Raw genomic sequence first — 11,743 nt, 5'->3', positions numbered from 1 at the left:
AGGCGCTTGCTTAGTGGGTGGGAAGAGCTGAGCTGAGATGGAACCGGCTTCTATCAGCCAGGCTGGGCACCCACTGGGCTGCATCTAGTGGCCTTTTCTGATTGCTACTTGGACTCACTGCAGCTGCAGAACGACAGAGGCCACGTCCAAAAGTCCCTTAGATACACTGTTGTCTTAGAGTTGTTTAAATAAGTGCCCCCATATCAGGTTTAGAAAATACTGTCACTGAACGCCGCTGTCCTCAGTTCCACCTCCCTTTCCTTTGACAGATATGGTTGTTTTCTGAGCCAGGACTGGTTTTAGCCAGGTCCTGGGCGAATCCTGAAAAAAAGAGGTAGGGGTAAGGAAGGCACCCAACAAGGCTTTCACAATCCAGAAAATACCAAAATATAAGTGTTAAAAGAGAGGCACAGGCCGGGTGCAGCGGGTCACGCCTGTAATTCCAGCACTTTGGGAGGCTGAGGCAGGCAGATCACGAGGTCAGGAGTTGAGACCAGCCTGGCCAATATGGTGAAACCTCGTTTCTACTAAAAATACAAAAATTAGCCGGGTGTGGTGGTGGGCTCCTGTAATCCCAGCTACTTAGGAGGCTGAGGCAGGAGAATCGCTTGGACCCAGGAGACGGAGGTTGCAGTGAGCTGAGATCGTGCCATTGTACTCCAGGCTGGGTGACAAACTGACACTGTCTAAAAAAATAAAAATAAAAATAATAAATAAAAGAGAGGCAAAAACAGAGTGTTCTGAATGCACCAAGGAAAATGGTACATTCATAACTCTCAGGTGAAGCCTCCCAAGCCATGCGTGTGTGTACATGAGTATGTGTGTGCATGTGCATGTGCGTGCGTGCGCATGCATGTGCCTGTGTGTGTATGTGCGTGCACGTGCATGTGTGCATGCTTGTGTGCGTGCATGTTCGCACATGCATGTGTACTGCAGCAAGGGAGACTTTGAGGAAGGGATTCCAGCGGCCGAGAAGGACTCGCATTGCCCTGGGGAAAGGTTGGAAGGCTTCACCTGAGAGTGTGTCGTGGCCTTTGTCATATCCACTGCTTGATTCCTCCCTTTAAAAAGTATTTTTATTGGCCGGGCGCGGTGGTTCACGCCTGTAATCCCAGCACTTTGGGAGGCCGAGGCGGGCAGATCACGAGGTCAGGAGATGGAGACCATCCTGGCTAACACAGTGAAACCCAGTCTCTACTAAAAATACAAAAAATTAGCCGGGTGCGGTGGCGGGCGCCTGTAGTCCCAGCTACTCGGGAGGCTGAGGCAGGAGGATGGCGTGAACCCGGGAGGCGGAGCTTGCAGTGAGCCGAGATTGCACCACTGCACTCTAGTCTGGGCGACAGAGCGAGACTCTGTCTCACCAAAAAAAAAAAAAAAAAAAAAAAATTATTTTTACTTTTTTCTACAGATGAGCACCACCACATCTGGCTAATTTTTGTATTTTTTGTAGAGATAGGGTTTCACCATGTTGCCCCAGCTGGTCTCAAACTCCTGGGCACAAGAGATCCACCTGCCTCAGCCTCCCAAAATGCTGGGATTATAGGCATGAGCCACTGCATCCTGCCACTGCTTTATCCCTGGTGGCTGCTGTGCCTGGCATGTTGCAGATCCTCCATGAATATGCATTTGAATGAATGAATAAATGAATGAATGAATGAGATGATGTCTCAGAGATCCTTTTTTTTGAGATGAGGTCTCATTCTGTCACCCAGGCTAGAGTGCAGTGGTGCAATCATAGCTCACCACAGCCTCAGCCTCCTGGGCCTCCCAGGTAGCTGGGATCACAGGTGTACACCAACATGCCCAGCTAATTTTTTAAAAACTTTTTATTTGTAGAGACAGGGTCTTGCTGTGTTGCCCAGGCTGGTCTTGAACTCCTGGGCTCAAGTGGTCCCAAATGCTGGGATTATAGGTGTGAGCCACTGTGCCCAGGCTTGCCTCAGATATTTGAAGGCTGGGAAGGATTTTATCAAGCTGGGAAAAGGAAAAGGCATTTCCAGCAGAGGGGATAGCAGGTGGAAATGCATAATTTAAAAAAAAAAAAAAAAAGTGGAGCAGATCCGGCGCAGTGGCTCATGCCTGTCATCCCAACACTTTGGGAGGCAGAGCAGGGAGGATTGCTTAAGGCTAGGAGTTCAAGACCAGCCTGGGTAACATAGCGAGACCCTGTCAAAAACATAAAAAAATTAGCCAGGCATGGTGGTGCGTGCTTATAGTACCAGCTACTTGGGAAGCTAAGGCAGGAGGACTGCTTGAAGCCGGGAGTTTGAGACCAGCCTGTGCAACATAGTGAGACCCCGTCTCTACAAAAAATAAACAGTTGTATATATATTTTAAAGTGGAGCAGTTCAATGTAGTCTTTTTTGAACAAACATGAAATGGATGTCTTTTTTTTTTTTTGAAATGGAGTTTTCACTCTTGTTGCCCAGGCTGGAGTGCAATGGCATGATCTCGGCTCACCGGAACCTCCGCCTCCCGGGTTCAAACGATTCTTCTGCCTCAGCCTCCCAAGTAGCTGGGATTACAGGCATGTGCCACTAAGCCCAGATCATTTTGTGTTTTTAGTAGAGATGGGCTTTCACCATGTTGATCAAGCTGGTCTTGAACTCCCGACCTCTGCTGATCCGTATGCCTCGGCCTCCCAAAGTGCTAGGATTACAGGCATGAGCCACCGCGCCTGGCAATAGATGTCTTTTAATTCTCTGGAGGAAAAAGCAAAGCAAAAGAAGCAGTGGATATTTTAAGACTAAAAAGGAAAACAAAAAAAGGAGATAGAGGAGGCCGGGCGTGGTGGCTCATGTCTGTAATCCCAGCACTTTGGGAGGCCGAGGTGGGTGGATCACCTGAGGTCAGGAGTTCAAGACCAGCCTGACCAACATGGTGAAACCCCATCTCAAAATACAAAAAACTAGCTGGGCGTGGTGGCGGGTGCCTGTAATCTTAGCTACTTGGGAGGCTGAGGCAGGAGAATCGCTTGAACCCAGGAGGTGTAGGTTGCAGTGAGCCGAGATCAGGGGTGCGGTGGCTATGCGGTGGTACTATGGGAAGCAGAGGCGGGCAGATCACCTGAGGTCAGGAGTTGGAGACCAGCCTGGGCAACATAACGAGATCCCTATCTTTACAAAAGATATGAAAAATTAGCCAGGTGTGGTAGTGTGCGCCTGTGGTACCAGCTACTCAAGAGGCTGAGGCAGGGAGGATTGCTTGAGTCCGGGAGTTTGAGGCTACAGTGAACTGTGATCATGCCACTGCACTCCAGCCTGGGCAACGGAGTGAGACTCTGTCTCAAAAGAAAGAAAATGGCCAGGTGTGGTAGCTCACACCTGTAATCCCAGCACTTTGGGAGGCCGAGGCGGGCAGATCATGAGGCCAGTTTGAAACCAGCCTGGCCAAAATGGTGAAACCCTGTCTCTACTAAAAATACAAAAATTAGCCAGGCATGGTGGCATGCAGCTGTAATCCCAGCTACTTGGGGGGCTGAGGCAGGAGAATTGCTTGAAACCAGGAGGCAGAGATTGCAGTGAGCTGAGATCGTGTCACTGCACTCTAGCCTGGGCGACAGAGCAAGACTCTATCTCGGAAAAAAATTTTTAAAAAGAAAATATAAAATATGGTATAAGATTAAATATATTAGTTATGAAAATAATTGTAAATGACTTATTGAACTTACAGTCACTAAAAGTCATGTTTTTGAAAATTATGTAATGACTTTGGAAAATACCAGCAATATAATGCTAAGTGGGGAAAAAAGCAAGTTACTCCTCTGTAAATACATATGATTCTAGTTTTGTAATAAAAATTCCTAACCATATAGGCACTTATAGGGAAACAAAGGAACCATTCCAAATGTTTACCATGCTTATCTCGAAAGTGGTGAGTTTGTGTGTGATTTTTATTTTGTTTATGCTCTTCTGTGTTTTCCGAATTTCATACAATAAATATCTGTTACTTTTACAGTATGAAAAAATAGTGGTCAAAAAGTGTTCAAGGGGGTCACCTGGGGGTGTCTGGTTTGAGGAGAGTGGTCAAGGATGAGGTTGCAAGTGGAGGCTGGAGCCGTGCTATGAAAAGTCAAGAGTTTGAATTGAGTTCCGAGGTGGTTTTTTTTTTTTTTTTTTTTGAGAAGGAGTCTAGCCCTGTTGCACAGGCTGGAGTGCAGTGGCGCGCAGTTTCACACCATTCTCCTCAGCCTCCCGAGTAGCTGGGACTACAGGCGCCCGCTACCACACCCAGCTAATTTTTTTGTATTTTTAGTAGAGACGGGGTTTCACCATGTTAGCCAGGATGGTCTCGATCTCCTGACCTCGTGATCCATCTGCCTCGGCCTCCCAAAGGGCTGGGATTACAGGCGTGAGCCACTGTGCTCTGCTGAGAGTTTGAATTGCGTTCTGGAAGTAGTGGTGACGTCAACACACCTAAGTCTGCTCTTCTCCTCCCTTCTGGTCCCCAGAGTGGTGAGTAGCATCGTTCCGGTGGCCAAGGCAAAACGCCTTAGGACCACCGTGCAGCCCCACTCTCTCCCCATTCCTGCTCTCCAGGTGCCAAGTCCCTGGCTCTTCTTTTACTGGCCCTTGCATCCCTTCCTTCTCTTCAGTCCTCATCACACCTCACCAGGATCCTATTGACACTTCCCCTCTGATTTCCTTCCACTCTCTGCTAGTGATGGTCCCAGGGACCCTTCTAAAAGGTCACTATGGGCTGGGTGCAGTGGCTCATGCCTGTAATCCCAGCACTTTGAGAGGCTGAGGGGGGCCAATCATCTGAGTTCAGGAGTTCGAGACCAGCCTGGCCAACATGGTGAAGCCCCATCTCTACTGAAAGTACAAAAATTAGCCGGGCGTGGTGGTGTGCACCGGTAGTCCCAGCTACTCGGGAGGCTGAGGCGGGGGAATTGCTGGTACCCGGGAGTTGGAGGTTGCAGTGAGCCAAGATCACGCCATTGCACTCCAACCTGGGGGACAGAATGAGACTCTGTCTCAAAAAAAAAAAAAAAAAAAGCTGGCCATCGTGGCACACACCTGTAGTTCCAGCTACTCAGGAGGATGAGGTAGGAGGATCACTTGAACCCAGGAGGCCCAGGTTGCAGTGAGCCATGATCACACCACTGCACTCCAGCCTGAGTGGCACCCTGTCTCAAAATATAATAATAATAAAATTAAAAAATAAAATAAAATAAAAGACTGCTCTGTCTGGGTGATATTCCTGTATCCCCAAGGCTGTCAGAGTGGAACACTCCTTCCTTAGCACGGCAAATAAGACCCTTGGGACCGGACCCGATCTCTCCTCTGACCACCCCTGCCTGGTCAGCCCTTGGTACAGACAGTCTTTGCTATCCAGCCCCATCAAATTACTATTGCTCCCTAAATACGCTATGCACTTTATTTGGAGGTGAGGGGTGAAGAAGGGTAGTTTAACATGTTGACATATTTATTTTTTCCAGACAGTAAAATAACATTTTTTCCTGTTTTGCAAAAGTTAATTATCAGCACATTGCATACTTTTTTTTTCTTTTTCTTTTCCTTTTTTTTTTTTTTTTGAGTCAAAGTCTTGCTGTGCCCCTCAGACTGGAGTGCAGTGGCACAATCTCGGCTCACTGCAACCTCCACCTCCCGGGTTCAAGTGATTATCCTGCTTCAGTCTCCCGAGTAGCTGGGACTACAAGCACGTGCCACCAAGCCAAGCTAATTTTTGTATTTTTGGTAGAGACGGGGTTTCACCATGTTGGCCAGGCTGGTCTTAAACTCCTGACCTCAGGTGATTCACCCGCCTCAACCTCCCAAAGTGTTGGGATTACAGGCATGAGCCACTGCACCTGGCCAACAGAGTCTTAAATAACAGAATTCACACACACACACACATGCACTGTACTATATTTCATCTTATACTTTAAAATGTTTCCATTTTTTTTCTTTTTTTTTTTTTTTTTTTTTTTTTTGAGACGGAGTCTTGCTCTGTAGCCCGGGCTGGAGTGCAGTGGCCGGATCTCAGCTCACTGCAAGCTCCGCCTCCCGGGTTTACGCCATTCTCCTGCCTCAGCCTCCGGAGTAGCTGGGACTGCAGGCGCCCGCCACCTCGCCCGGCTAGTTTTTTGTATTTTTAGTAGAGACGGGGTTTCACGGTGTTAGCCAGGATGGTCTCGATCTCCTGACCTCGTGATCCGCCCGTCTCGGCCTCCCAAAGTGCTGGGATTACAGGCTTGAGCCACCGCGCCTGGCCTCCATTTTTTTTCTTAAAAGTACACATTAAGATCATGTTTACAAATAAAGCCTTGTCATCCAAAGTGAAAAATCCAGATGGCAAGATTTGGATGGGGAAGGTCTTGAGAAATCTGTGAATGGAGTTCACTTTTGCAGACAGGAATATGGTTCTAAGGACATTCCATTTCTGAAAATGTACACTTCCACCCACTTTTCCTCTCCTTCTTCCCTTCCCTTCCCTTCCCTTCCCTTCCCTTCCCTTCCCTTCCCTTCCCTTCCCTTCCCTTCTTTCGAGACAAGGTCTTCCTCTGTCACTGACGCTGGAGTGCAGTGGTGCAATTTCGGCCCATTGCAACCTCCGCTTCCTGGGCTCAAGTGATCCTCCCACCTCAGCTTCCCAAGTAGCGGGGACTACAGGCACACGCCACAGCACCCAGCTAATTTTTGTATTTTTCGTACAGATGGGTTCTCACCATGTTGCCTAGGCTGATCTTGAACTCCTGGGCTCAAGTGATCCTCTCGCCTCAACCTCTCAAAGTGCTGGGATTACAGGCGTGAGCCACAGAGCCCGGCCTGCATCCCCATTTGTGACCCCTGACCATGTTCGAGTGGGAAGGGGAAGCTGGGGAAGGGAGGATGGGCTACCTGAGGGCTGCGGATAGAGGTGACTCCTGTGAGCTCTGAGCCCTTAGCCCTTGGGCAGAGGGAACAGAACAGAAACAGACCCTATCTCTGGGCAACCAAGTTCAGACTCGTGTGGCAGGAGACAGATCACACAGCACTATCAACAAAACAACACAGGGCACAGTGGCTCATACCTGTAATCCCAGCACTTTTGGAGGCTGAGGTGAGAGGATTGCTTAACCCCAGGAGTTTGAGACCAGCCTGGCCAACATAGCGAGATCCCGTCTCTCAAAAAAAGAAAAAAATTAGCTGGGTCGGTGACTACACCTGTAGTCCCAGCTACTTGGGAGGCTGAGGTAGGAGGACAGCTTGAACCGAGGAGGTCGAGGCTGCAGTGAGCTATGATTGTGCCACTGCACTCTAGTCTGGGCAACAGAGCAAGACCCTGTCTTCCAAAAAAAAAAAAAAAAAAAAGAGAGAGAGAGAGAGAGAAGAATGTAATCAAAAGTTTCTAAATTCCCAAAGCGGTAACAAAAGCAGACCCAAACAAAAGTAGAGAGAAAATCTTCAAACCCTAAAAGGCTATTATTTAGGCTGAGGAGCCCACCCGGTGGTGACCACCAAGTTCTGGGAGGTTTGGGGCAGGGCCATTAGACAATGGAAACCCAGGTTATTTTGGAGACAGTCAACTTGCTCCCCAAAATGAGCTGCAAGCAGGTGCCTGTGTGCTCTGCCCAGTCTGGAGCTCAGAGCCTGCCTGCCCCACTGCACCATCACCAGCCCAGCTGAACTAGGGTCCTAGGCAAGCCGTGCAGGCTCCGCATTGGCCTTGGAGAGAATCACCGACTCTCCCTCAGTTGCCTGAGCTCTGCCTGAAGCCAGCCCTCCCCGAGCTGGCTGGCAATAAATGCCTTGACTTCCCGCCAACTCTTCCTCAACCGTTAAGATTCAGCTCAAATATCACCGGCTCTGTGCAGCTGCCCTTGCTGTCCCACCCCACGCAGACTTTGTGTTCCTTCTCTGCTCCTGCAGCGCCCCTTGCGACAGCATGAATAATCTGGCTGTGGTGATGTGAGGGTGTGAGCCCCTCCAAGGCCACGTGCCCTCTTTGTAGTTCCAGAGCCCAGGGCCCGGCACGCGGTAGCTACCTCATATGTGTTTACTGAATGGAGGGATGAATACATTCATGTACAAAGAACAGTTTTATTTATTTATTTATTTTTGAGACGGAGTCTTGTTCTGTCGCCCAGGCTGGAGTGCAGTGGTGCGATCTTGGCTCACTGCAACCTCTGCCTCCCAGGTTTGAGCAATTCTCCTGTCTCAGCCTCCCAAGTAGCTGGGATTACAGGTGCCCGCCACCACGCCTGGCTAGTTTTTGTATTTTTAGTAGAGGCAAGGTTTCAACATGTTGGCCAGGCTGATCTCGAACTCCCGACCTCAGGTCATCTGCCTGCCTTGGTCTTCCAAAGTGCTGGGATTACAGGTGTGAGCCACCGCGCCTAGCCTTATTTGTTTATTTTCGTAGAGATGGGGTCTCACTCTGTTGCCCAGGCTGGTCTCAAACTCCTGGACTCAAGTGATCCTCCTGCTTCAGCCTCCCAAACTGTTGGGATTATAGGCACAAGCCACAGTGCCTGGCCCAGTGCTGTCCTTTGAGTTGACCTTGTCATCCAGGAGGATGTTCTGAGGAAGTGTGAAATGATAATATTATTCTAACCCACGATGGATACAGTGGCAGTCTGGAAGGTGAAAGAGGTTGGGTTTGAAATAGATTTATTGGCCGAGTGCAGTGGCTCACACCTGTAATCCCAGCACTTTGGGAGGCCAAGGCAGGAGGATTGCTTCAGCCTTTAAACATGGCGAAACCCTGTCCCTACTAAAAATAGAAAAGTCAGATGGGCGTGGTGGCATGCACCTGTAGTCCCAGCTACTCAGATGGCTGAGGCAGGAGAATCACTTCAGCCCTATAGGTTGAGGATGCAGTGAGCTGTGATCATGCCAATGCATTCTAGCCTGGGTGACACAGTGAGACCCTGTTTCAAAAATAAAAACAAAAACAAAAAAAGAGCAGAGGCCTGGAGCTTGAGAGGGAACTCAGAATAGAAGATATAGATTTAAGAGTCGGCTGGTGGCTCACGGCTGTAATCCCAGCACTTTGGGAGGCTGAGGTGGGTGTATCACTTGAGGTCAGGAGTTTGAGACCAGCCTGAACAATATAGCGAAATCCCATCTCTATCAAAAATAACAAAAATTAGCTGGGCATGGTGGCGGGCAGCTGTAATCCCAGCTACTTGGGAGGCTGAGGCAGGAGAATCACTTGAACCCGGGAGGTGGAGGTTACAGTGAGCCAAGATTGTGCCACTGGACTCCAGCCTGGGTGACAGAGTGAGACTCCGTCTCAAAAAAATAAAAATAAATAAATAAACAAATAAATAGTGATATAGATGGACAGATACATAAATTACATCATTCACTGGGTAGATTGATAAGAGAACTGTAGAGAGAATCTGAGTGTAATAGTCAGGGCAGGCTAACTGTTGTAACCAACAGCCCCTCCACATCTCAGTGGTATAACTCAAAAGAAGGTTTTTCCTTCTTATGACAGTTATTTCCTGACATTTGGAGCATGACTTTCCACAACGTTATTCCGGGACCCAGTCTCCTTCCATCTAGTGGTTCTGTCATCCTCCTAGGGCCTTTGAATGCTCCGCTTTCGACCAGTTGATGGGAGGGGAGAGGCAGAGTAGGATCCTGTGAAGACTTCTAGGGTCAGGTCTTGAAATATCTTTTGCTCACACTCCATTGGCCAGAACAAGACTGCCTCAGTGCAGAGGAAGCTAGGAAATGTAGTTTAGTAGGGTGCCCAGAAGGAAAAGAGAAGCAGTCCCTGCCACACTGAGGCAACACCAAAATCTGAGGGTTGGATATAGGAAGCGCCTGCAAAAGATAGAAAAAAGCCTTTAAGAGGATTGCTTGAAGCCAGGAGTTTGAGACCAGCCTGGGCAGCATAGCAAGGTCCTATCTGTACAAAAAATAAAAATAAAAAATTAGCCTAGGGTGGTGGCATGCACCTATAGTTCCAGCAACTCAGGAGGCTTGGGGCCAGGAGTTTGAGGCTGCCGTGAGCTATGATTGGGCCACTGCACTTCACTTAAGGCTGAGTGACAGAGCAAAACCTTGTATCCAAAAAAAAAAAAAAAAAAAAATTAACCAGGAGAAAAATGACATTTGGAGATCCTGTCTCTAAAGAAAAAAAAAAAGCTCACTGCATATAGCTCACTGCAGCCTCAGAAGCAGGCCCAGGACTAAATTAAGGCCAGCAAGGTGCTGGGGTGATAAGCAAGCCCGGCCAGCCTGGCCAACACTTTGAAACCCCATCTCTACTAAAAATACAAAAATTAACTGGGCGTGGTGGCAGGCGCCTGCAGTCCCAGCTACTCAGGAGGCTGAGGTGGGAGGATCACTTGAGCTTGGGGCGTGGAGGTTGTAGTGGGCCGAGACTGTGCCACTGTACTCCAGCCTGGGTGACAGAGCAAGATCCTGTCTCAAAAAGAAAAAAAGTGAGCTGCAGGGTGAAGCCTCCCTAAATTTTGTGCCTTGGGTGCCTTGATCCATCACCTGCCAGCAGTCAGGTGCGGCAGAGAAAGAAAAGGGAGAAGACTGGGAAGATGCAAGTGACTTTAGCAACTAGAAGTCCCTGCGAGCAGCTGTAGCAAGAAGGGTTTCCAATGAAGAAAGGAAGGCCCTGGGCTGGGCGCGGTGGCTCACGCCTGTAATCCCGGCACTTTGGGAGGCCAAGGCGGGTGGGTCACCTGAGGTCGGGAGCTGAAGACCAGCCTGACCAACATGGAGAAGCCCTGTCTCTGCTAAAAGAAAAAAATACAAAATTAGCCAGTGTAGTGGCACATGCCTATAATCCCAGCTACTCGGGAGGCTGAGGCAGAAGAATCTGGGAGGCGGAGGTTGCAGTGAGTTGAGATCACACCATTGCACTCCAGCCTCGGCAATAAGAGCAAAACTCCATCAAAAAGAGACAAAAAAAATAAAAGAAACGAAAAGAGAAAGGAAGGCCCTGGCAGTTCTTGGACAGGAACTTGCCTGAAGTCCCAGTCCCAGTGACTGGTGGTTTCCTGGTTTTCTGGTTCAGAAGCTGGGCTCTAAGCTGTCTGTGCCCTTAAAGTTCCTTGGAAAGAGGGAAGGGAAGGGAAGTGAATATTAGGTGAGTTCCTACTCTGCTTCATTTGCAGAGTTTTCTCATTGATTCTCAGTTGAACCCATGAGGTAGATGTTATGCCATTAAAAAAAATTTTGTTTCTTTAGGGACAGGGTCTCTGTCTGTCACCCAGGCTGGACTGCAGTGGCACGATCATGGGTCACTGCAGCTTTGAACTTCTGGGCTCAAGTGATCCTCCCATCTCAGCCTACAGGTGTGCACCACGGTACTTAGCTAATTTCTTTTTCTTTTTTTGGGGGGGAGAGATGGGATCTCTCTATGTCTCTATGATGCCCAGGCTGGTCTCAAACTCCTGGCCTCAAGTGATTCTCCTGCCTTGGCCTCCCAAAGCATAGGGATTACAGGCATGAGTCGCTGTGCCCAGCCTGTGATGCATTTTTAAAATTAATTAATTAATTCAAGTGAGTCTCATGCCTCAGCCTCCCGAGCAGCTGGGATTACAGGCCCCTGCCACCATGCCCGGCTAATTTTTGTAGTTTTAGTAGCGATGGGGTTTCGTCATGTTGGCCAGGCTGGTCTCAAACTCCTGACCTCAGGTGATCGACCTGCCTCCACCTCCGTCTCCCAAAGTGCTGAGATTACAGGCGTGAGCCACTGCGCCCGGCCCTGTTATGCCATTTTAAAGCCCAGGAAACTGAGGCACAGAAAAAGGTAAAAAGGTACGTGAGATCAAAAAGGATGGAGT

The sequence above is a fragment of the Macaca fascicularis genome, chromosome 20 (assembly GCF_037993035.2).
Source record: "Macaca fascicularis isolate 582-1 chromosome 20, T2T-MFA8v1.1".
NCBI classification, from domain to species: domain Eukaryota; kingdom Metazoa; phylum Chordata; class Mammalia; order Primates; family Cercopithecidae; genus Macaca; species Macaca fascicularis.
This window is presented reverse-complemented; position numbering follows the sequence as displayed.